Source organism: Phascolarctos cinereus, unplaced genomic scaffold, assembly GCF_003287225.1.
Source record: "Phascolarctos cinereus isolate Bilbo 61053 unplaced genomic scaffold, phaCin_HiC Scaffold_4;HRSCAF=312, whole genome shotgun sequence".
Taxonomy (NCBI): domain Eukaryota; kingdom Metazoa; phylum Chordata; class Mammalia; order Diprotodontia; family Phascolarctidae; genus Phascolarctos; species Phascolarctos cinereus.
The window spans coordinates 535255658-535266237 of record NW_027555847.1 but is presented as its reverse complement, the minus strand read 5'-3'; the positions used below and the strand labels follow the sequence as shown (position 1 = coordinate 535266237).

General features: G+C 36.6%; 1 pseudogene; it reads right to left on the bottom strand.

Annotated features, from left to right (window-relative positions):
* Window positions 1–228: 228 nt before the first annotated feature.
* On the bottom strand, window positions 229–2247 carry LOC110207871 (nuclear prelamin A recognition factor-like; annotated as a pseudogene).
* Window positions 2248–10580: the final 8333 nt, after the last annotated feature.

Below are 10580 nucleotides of genomic sequence, written 5' to 3'. Positions count from 1 at the left end.
CCTTGACAAAAGGTACTGTTCAAATACAAATTATGAGGACAGCACCAAGCTAACTGAGAAAATAGAAGACCTAAGAGACTATAGGATTTTCAGGAAAAAAGAAGTATTTCCATTTTAAGGGCAAAAAACCCAGCTTCTTCATAATTAAAGTACAAAGAATTTGTTCCTGATTGCATAGAATGTTCTCATTGTCAATTACACATGTAAGTCCTTTCACCAACTTTGCTGTCACCACTTGATATCCATGTTGTCTGTGCGGGGTTCAGCAGTACTGTAAGTGGTGTGCAGGGCTTCCAGGACCTTTGGGGAGTCTGTATCATCTAGCCACTCTTGGTATAGTCTCTGCATGTGTGTGTTAGCTTCTGGAAGCTGCACAGGGATCTCAGCATACACTTCCATTTGTCTCAGTAGGGCCTTATCTGATTTCCCATCTTCAGTTTGAATTTGACCGTTGCCATTTAAGCACCCTCCAAGACAAGCTAGGACATCTACAAAGTGATATGAGAACTTGCCCTTTTGAAGTTTCAGGATTGTGTTCTGGATGTTTTGAAAACTATAAGCAGGAACAAACCTTAGCACTATTTCCTCATTTTTTTTTTCCCAGAGTGATCGCCTGGAAGTCTTTGTTTTTCAATGCTCTGTAAGTGATTTCCTTGGTGTCCATGTCATACAGTTCTCTGGCTGCATATTTAAAGATGTGCTCCAGGTAGCCATCTGACCTCAACACACCATCACTCACTGTATTTCCTCCCTTTATTTCACCAGAATGTCTACTAGACATTCTTTCACAAATTCTTTTTTTTTTTTGCTCCAAAATCTGGATAATTTCACCTGATGTTAACACACAATCAACATTATGAGAATTATATAAAGCATTGTAAACATTTTCTCTAAGGGCTTCCAGCTTCTTATCATCATAACAAGTGTCCACAGTGATATGGAAAATTTTATCTGGAGACAAGTTCTGCTGTCTGGCAAAGTAATCCTTTAGCAGTGATCCCATGATCTCCTGCGGGGATTTTGTAGTATATAGATGTGGTGTAACTGGGTTACCCAGTACCCTTTCTGCATACAGATACAACCTGGGTAGGCAGAGGCAAACATAGGTAAGGAATCTTCTTGCTTTTGCTAGTGATATCGATGTATAAATTCTTTCTGACTTTCTAAGATACTAAAATCAACAGCTATTGTTGAATCAAATACATAATGTACACCAAGACTTTTCAAGAAACCACAGAGTCTTTTTGATGCATCAGTTAACACTGAGATTGAACTTGGCAGCAAAATAAGGCAGAGACTTAGGGCATATGGACACTGCCAACACTTCGTGGACTGAAGTATCACATTTCTTATTAAGATTCAGTATACAAAAAAGCTCCTTCTGATTCCGCTGGAAAACTTTTATCCTTTCGTCCACAGTAACACAAATGTCATAGGTCAGACAATCATTGAGAAACATTTTAGCATCAGCCAACTTGTGGAAGTCATTTTTCTCTTCATGTTCACTGTTAAAGTTTGGTGTATCTAGTGATACAGTTTGTTGGTCATCAACTTTTTTTTTTTTAATATATTCCTTCTTTGTGCAATTTTCACACTTAATTTGGAGAGTTGTTTTTAATTGCTGTTTTAGTGCAAATATCAGGAAAGTAGGTTCAGAGTCTGATCTTTGTGTGTGCTTCAGTACGAACTGACTTCCAGTCTAGGCTGGAGAAGAATTTGGGAGTAGGCAGTGCTTCCTAGTCAAGGAATCATATGTTGAGGTTTAAAAGCTTAGGGGTGCTGTGACCCCAAATCACAACACGTGGGTCTTGCCTGCATGAATTTGGCTCAAGCTTTCTTTCAGCCAAACACAAGGATTATTAAAGATCTGCCATATTGGCCAGACTCTTAAGGAATCTAAGCAGAATCTAATGCAAGCAGGCCAGATCTTAAGTATCTGAGCCTGTAAAAATTAATGGACCCAGCAATGGACTATATTATGGCTATTGCCAAAATACCAGCCTGATAGGTTTGAGGTCTTTTGTCAAGCATGGGATTTATTTTTTGAAGTAGCCAACAATAGCTCCATTTGAATTTGTATTTACAGATGGAATGAATACCTATAAAAGTGGAATAAGGAAACTTTGGAGTAAGTTTTGAAGTAAGCTACATCTTTTGAGAGGCAATATGGTATATTAGCAAGAATAGCAGATTTAGAAACAAGGGCTCTGTGTTTACATCCTGACTCTCTTTCTCTAACTTGGTCATTCTCTAATCATTAGTCTCCTTGTCTATTAAATGGTGGAGTAAGACTTGAAAACCACAGAAGTCTGGTTCATTTTAGCTCTCATTTCTATATTTCCAGAAAGAAGACAATCTACTTGAGGGAAAAAAATGCATTTTAAATTTATTATAGAACAATCTACCTAAGAATTTAATTCTTTCCTAGGCCCTTTAATCTTCAAAGAATAAGTATAAATTTTGTGGCATGCTATTTATTGGAAAGGTGGAGAAAGAGAGAAAAGAGAGCTTAATCATTAGCAGAACCCAAGTCTCCTGATTTAAAAACCAATTATTTTTCTTCTTGTATGCACGTGTTACAATTTGTTTAAGAATCTCTTCCTCTTATCCCATATCACAGAACTCATGAATATTCCTATTTAATAAATCCCCAAGATTCTACCCCTCCCCTTATTCACTATATACAATATTCTTGCCCAGTTGCAATTTAGTGCTTCATAAATTGATATACAGTCTATGCTCACGTAATTTGTTTTTCTCTCCTGAAAATAATAGCTTTTGCTAATTCTTTTCATAAATGTGAGCTCATCAGTTATTATCATCACTGAATTTACCTTACATGGGAAAGAAGCTGTTACATTTTTTTTCCTCAGTGTGTCATAAGACAAAAAAAAGATTGCTAAAAAGAATGATATGATATGTAATTTGACGGTAAATTTCATTTTAATACCATAGCTAGTGTTCATTTACATATCCAAATTAGCAGAGAACTGTTGGTATTTTTATCAGTGCCCTGTGACTAAACATAGTTTCTGTGCTGAAAGCTTATATAAAATATTTAGTTAAACATAATTACACCACAAAAGCTTATTTAAAATGTCAGCTTGCTTAATGATATTTTTGGAATTATTTTAAAACTAAATGGGAGGGGAAAATACCCTATAAATAATCTGTGCTTGTCTCATATGAAGGCTGTAATACAGTGAACCACAGTGTTAAGACACTGGGACATGTGGGAGAGTAGATATAGAATCATAGGAATAGGTTCAAATCCCAGCTCTCCTACTTACCACATGAGTTAAAAATGATATTCTCCTGAGGGGATATAAAATGTTTATATCTAAGTAAACAGAAAGTGTTTCTACAATAAATATCAAATGATTTAGGAGGAGCAGCACTAACAACTGTGGAAATTAGAAATGGACTCTTGATTGATGTATCATTTGAGCTGATACTTGAACATGCTCTGGGGTTTCAAGAAATGTAGTTGAAACAGGAGAACATCCTCGGCATAAGGGAAGATTGATGCAAAAATAGAGATGAGGTCCTGGAATTACATATTGAGAATAGTAAGTAGACCAATTTAGCTACCATCAAGACTACATGATGGCAAGACATGTGTATGTAGCCTAGAAAGGTACATTGGAACCAGATTGTGAAGGACTTTAATTTTTTAATAGACTTTTTTTTCTCTTTAGAAGCAATAGGTGTTCATTGATGATCCTTGAGAAGAAGAGTGCCATGCTCGTATCTGTGCTTTAGAAATATCATGTTCACTATTGTATAAATTACAGAAGGAAGGATCCTAGATGCAGGGACATCAATCAAGAGACTATACCAATAGAACTGGTTAGAAGTGACAAAGACCTAAGGGCAACTTAATGGATGTCAGGGAATGGAAGAGATGGCAACAATGTAGAGTGAAGAGATGAAGATACCAGTATTATCTATTCACTCCTAGATTGTGAGCCTGAGTTCCTGGGAAAATGCCAGTATCCTCAATGGAAATAGGGAATATAGGAGGGGGGTTAAGGGTAAAGGAACATTACAAAGAAAGAAAATAAAATAGAAAATTTCTAGTTGGAGATACTTATGGGTTATGGTGGGGCGTGGCATGTACATTTGGATGTGGGAGTGGAATTCATGAAAAAGGTGAGTGCTGTATGTATAGATTGGTAAGTCTTCTACATAGGAAAGATAATATCACAAAACAGTCAGTGAAGAAAGAAGAGAAAAGAAGTCAGGGCAAAACTCCGTAGTACAGTGATACATATAGGGATATGGGTGATGATCCTATAAGGAAGAACGAGAATTTGACAAGTAGAAAAAGAACATGACAGAGCAGTGTCACAAAAATCCAGGGAATAGAACGTGTCAAGAAGTGGAGCTGATCAACAGAGCCAAATTATTCAGAGAATATTAGATGGATGAGAAAAAAAACTATTAGATGGAACAATTAAGAGATTGTTAGTGATCTTGGTGAGAGCAAGAGCAGTATCACACAATAAGGCATATCGCAAGAAAATCAGCAGAATGGCAAGCAATCAAGTGGTATAAATAAACGTAAACAGCTTTCTCCAAGAGTTTGTAAAAAGGGAGGAGAGCTGTAGGAAGATATATTGTGGGGATGGAAGGGTATAGTGAAGAGTATTATTTTGTTTTATTTACTTTTGTTTTGTTTTGAGTTAGGGGAGATGTGGGCATATTTGAATGCTGCAGAAGAGGACCCAGTGTCTAAAGAGAGATATAAAATTAGCGAAAGTGAGCAGATAGATGTTTGAGTTATTAGGAAAGAATAAGATTAACTGGACTATTAGCTTTGGCTTGAAAAAGGAAAAGACTCATAGCATCTGACAATAAAGAAAAGGGAAAAAGAAGAATGGGGGATGGAATTGAGGTGATTTCATTCAGTTAATACCTATTTATTAAAACATCTACTATGTGCTAGACATTATGCTATTTAATCCACACATGAAACAGTATGTACACTCAAGGCACTAAATGTTCCTTATGTTTAAAATAGTGGTCAGTCTTGGTTTCTAACAGAGTTTTTGGACAGCCTATCAGGCTGCCTTCCAATAAGCATAAAGAAAAGTTCCTGTTTTCAGAAGGATTAGGAACTTGTTCTCCATGAGTGGTGGTAAAAGAGAGGCACTAGGTGCTCCACTATAATTAAGTGCTAGAGCAGGAGTCAGAAAGACCTGAATTCAAATCCTGCCTCACACACTTACTAGTTCTGAGACCCTGAGAAAGTTACTTAACCACTCTGTTTGCCTCAGTTTCCTCATATGCAAAATAAAGATATTAATAGCACCTGTCTTCCAAGGTTGTTATGAAGGTTATATGAGATGATACTAATAAAGTACTATGTGAATACTAGCTAACTAGCAGTTACAGTAATAGTAAATAAATGTCAAAGATTGGTATGCACTAGGGATTCTTAACCTTTTTGTTTTGTTTTGTTTTTGCTCAGTGGATTCTGTTGGCAGTCTGGTAAACCCCTTCTCAAATCAATTTCTTTGCATAAAATAAAATGCATAGGATTACCAAGGAAACCATTTGTATTGACATAAAAATGTAATTAATTTTCCCCATCCAAGTTGTCAGGCCCCCTTAAATCTAGTTTGTGGGAGCCAGGTTAAGAATCCTTAGTTACATACTGTCTCTACCCCCAGAACATCTCATTAATGTTGAGCATGGGGATTATGTAATCTGTTGAAGAGAATTCAACTATTTTAAGCCTTTTTAACTATTTCAAGAATCATCAACAACTAGCTTTTGTATAGAATTTTGTTTGCAAAACACTTTTAAAATAATCTCTTATTTGATCCTCTCAATATCCCCTGGAGACAGGTACTATTACAACTCACTTTATAGATGAGGAAACTAAGGCAGACAGGGGTCAAGTGACTTGCTTGGGTCACAAAGTTAGTAAATTTGTGAGGCCAGATATGAATTTAGATCTTTCTGATCTCCAGACCCAGTGCTCTATCTACTGTGCCACTTAGATGACTTATCTTCTATCTCCTGTACATATAGAACACAGTTTCAATGGTTCAAAATCCCCTCAATTCAACTAGCCTAGCTTTATCTCTGACCTATGCTAATTACTTGATTGCCAGTATGCTAACACTTCAAGCTGTGATTAACTGACTCATAACAGTTATGACCTAAAAATTTTGTACCAGCAAGCATTCTACAAGTTGCCCCACCTGAGGCCATGAGCCACTAACATATAGATAAGACTCAGTTGATAAGAAGCTTAACAACATCTGTGATACAAGTACCTCAGATTTTGGGAATTCTGGAGCCCCTTTGGGTGAATAGGCAGACAAAAATGGCACATTTATAAATGTACATATGCACACAGATGGATAGAAAGATAGATGAGAGTGTGGATGTGTTTGTACAAGAAAGAGAAAGGATGAAAGGAAGAGAGAGAGAGAGAGAGAGAGAGAGAGAGAGAGAGAGAGTGAGAGTAAATATCAGGCCATCCCTTGTATCTGCTCTGGCTAAAGTACAACCCACAGAATATATATTGAGACACCTTGACACCTTGGCTACTTCTGGGTGGCTATGTGATTAAGCAATGAAGGAGCTGTGTACCAAAATGACAAATCAATCCCCTTATTGGTCACTGAGCAGTAGGAAGTTCTGACTCACTGGAATGAAAAAAAAAAAGAGTCTGCTCTCTGCTCCTCCTTCTTTTGATCTTCCACTCAGAGCTCTTCAGTCCTCTGCCTGGAGAGGCAGAAGAGGGCTTGAAGTTTTCCCATTCTAACTGCAGGAGGCTATAAACCAATGACAGCTAAAGGTTAGATCAAACCTAAATACTGTTTTTACTTTGTGTTTCTTTCCTGAGTATAAGTGACTACATGACAATCCTAAGATACAAAGATTTTCACCCTTGGAGTCAACTTTGTAGGTTCAAGAAGTTAAGAACACCTGGGTCCTCTGATGGTGCTAGCTGTCCTTTGGAGGGAATTCCCCAGTAACTAATCTAGTTCTTGGAGAAAATGACTACCAGCAGAAAGTTAAGTCCAGCCCCTGCCCTGGTTTGCCTGAGGCATTTGTTTGGATAGTGATGAGACAAGGTGAAGGTGAAATGACAGTTAAATCATTTCCAAAAAAGTTTTATGTTTTGATATTTTAAGTGTCAACCTTCCAGAAGAACATAACATAATATTTTAGAGTTAGTACTTCTGCTTGTTTCCATTTTTTTTGTTAAAGCGTTCTTATAAAATTTTTATGTTATGAATTTGTTCGCATATGTATTGTCTGTGTATGTGTTTCTGAAGGAGAGGAATAAAGTTGTCATGCCAAATTTATGTTATACATTAAGTACCTTTCTATCACCTCTCCCCATAGGGAAATGCTAGACATGATCCAGACCTTTACGTGATTCTCTCCAGGATCTAAAGGTACCAGTGCAAAAAGCTAGAAAATTTCAGAGGATGAACCATGCCACGAGGAAATAGGGAGAAGGCCACCCAGTGCTCACAATGCTTCTATGGCTTTCACTGTGCTGAAAGTGCAGGAGGAGAACATGTGAGACACTAAGGCAAATGATGCAACTGAGCTGTACAAAAGCCATGTGAAATAGATTCATGGTGCCTGTATGTATCCTGGTTCCTGGAATCAAAACTTGGTGGTTGTATATACTTGTCTATACTTTGCTCCACTCACTCAGCCTCTTATACTTTCCTTGCCCCTAGTCTTCTTCCTCAATCCTCCTTTGCTTTAAGAGTTCAGGCTTTAGTATCACCATTCCTTTGAAAAGAAACTGGTTTCTGTAAGAAATCAATGATTGCTGTTCCTGGAGAGATTAAAGAAACTGAGTGAAGCTATGATTAGTCAAATTCATAAAAACATAGAGGCAGATCTTCTTTTGGCTTTTGAGGCCCTTTTATTAGCTGGGACATGAGGTGAACATAAGACATGTTATTGGTGCATATATTTATAACTTATCAAATACAGAGAACAAATTAATCTGCAATCTGTTAGATACAGATCTTGTTATAAGCTGCCTCTGGTATTCAAGGTGGTATCTCTATTAACTGTGTTAAAATGTATCTTGTTCTAGTACCCCTGACCATCTTACTCACTCCTAGTCAGTATATTAAATAATGTGATAAGGAGCCAATGTAAAGTGGCAACAGTAGGAAGTATGATTGCAAAGAGGAACCTGGAAGTGGAGTATAAACCATCCCAAAGATCGAAGGAGCATAATTTACAAGTTGTATCATATATTAACAAAAATTCACCTTTTGATAATATTCACTGCATCAGGGGAAGCTATCTAGGTACTGCTTATTAGGGTGCTAGCCCTGTGATATGTAAATTCCAGACAAATTCCAGACCTCCACAATTCCAAATGATTTGGATATGTTAATGAACTAACTCTGAAGTAGTACAGACAGGAGTTGGTCTGCACCCCCCCAAAAAAAAGAAAGTGTAAAAATGAGATCTAAAATTCTGCCCCCCCAGCATTTTTCCATTTCAACATTGGGTTCATGCTACCTGGTGCTCCCAAGTCTAACCCATGGTTACATGAATAATCATTTCTTCCTCTCCTTCTCCCCACCTTCTTCATGCTGCCTGCTTTCCTTCACTATCTCATTCCTTGTCCCACACCTTCACTTACATCTGTACCTCACTGGCTTTTCTATGACTTTATTGGTGTTCTGCTCCCATACCCTTTGTGTTCAATTAAAATGTAAATGCTGCCATGTTTCCTGCTACCAATCATGGTCTTTCCCAAAGCGTACCCAAATAACTAGGTATGCGTGTCCTCATTTAATAATTTCATAACTTATAATAAATTCAGTAACTTAAAGTTAAGTCCAACCTGCCAAGGAGTGGGGGTGAATAAAGAAAAATTGAATAAAGAAAAAGCTATCTCCTCAAGGGAGGAACTGGTAACAAAGGACACATAGGAGTGGGGGTGATCAAAAAGAAAGTACCTAACTCTCTTCATCAACCAAATATACACTACAAGAAGCATACTACCACCAACTATTCATATACATATGCATGTATATGTAACATGTTCATGAAATTACATATATGCCTGAACATATATCTAAAGTGTATGTAAGTATATAAACACACACATTTATATATATATATATATATGCATATATATACACATATATATGTATATATTTATTTATTTATACACACACACATACACATACATATACATATACACACATATATGTAAATAAGTGGGTTGGTATAGTTTATATATATACACACATACCCATATATATGTTTATATATATACATATATATGTATATATATATATATATATATATATGTATATGTGTGTGTGTGTGTGTGTGTGTGTGTGTGTATATATATATATATATATATATATGCAGTATATTATTATGTTCTTCAGTAGTTCAGTTGTATAGTATGTCAATACCATCCATGGGGTTTTCTTGGCAAAGTTGCTGGAGTGGTCCTTCTTCAGTGGATTAAGGCAAACAGAAGTCAAGTGACTTGCCCAGGGTAACACAGCTACTAAGTGTCTGAGGCAAGATTTGAATATAAGTCTTACAGACTCCAGGTACAGCACTCCATCCTCTGAGCCATCTAGATGCCTCTAAATATGCTTACTCATATATATGTATTTATTTGTACATGAAATACTTGTAGATGTGTTTATACAAATGCATACATGTATGCATATATGTGTGTGCATGTATGCATGTAAATGTGTGTGTGTGCATGTGTGCACAGGCCAGATGCTTCAGGAAAACATAAGTTCCTTTAGGGCAGAGTGCAAAGAGTGTACTCCATTTTTTTCTTTATATCTTTAACTTAGCACAATGCTCTGATTTTTAAAATTTATCATTATTATTATTATTATTTTGGTTCTCATCTATGATTTTTTGAGCTTCAAGATCTCTGAGTGAGAAATCTCCTTCTACCATTGCAGATCACTAACTGTTCTGCAACTTATATATAGTGTTAAAGTGTTTCCCTGAGAGCATCTAGAAGTAAGTGACTTTTTAAGGGACACATAGTTTGAGAGGAAGGATATGAATCCAGGTCTTCTTAACTTGAAGGTGGGCTCTGTTTATTCACTATACCATCTTGTCTTATTTATTGACTGACTGAATTTCAAAGACTTTATATATTAGATAATGCTATTAGGTTTCTTTTTAAAAACAGGCTGGTATTTTTTGTTGTAATCTTAAATTAAGTATTGGCATAGCCCCTTCGCTGTTATTCTACTTCAATGTCTCTCTGTCACTGTGGTAGCCCTCAGCACCCCAGTGAAGCACTAGCTATGGGAGTTACTATGGGTCTGGAAAGGCTTTAAATGTGGACCCAGTGATAGATTGTATTGCCCTTTGTGGATCAAAGTAAATACAGGCTGTCATCATCAGATTTTTTTCTTTGTCCATAAATCAAGGTCATATCTTATGATCTATAAATATAATAGTCTGCTTTGATTCAGAGACTACTGATACCAATGAAATCACAGATCCTTGAAGAGGTGAAAAATGCTTTTGTAGTCATGAAAACACCTAATTTAATCATCAAGTGGCCTTTACAACCATTGGGT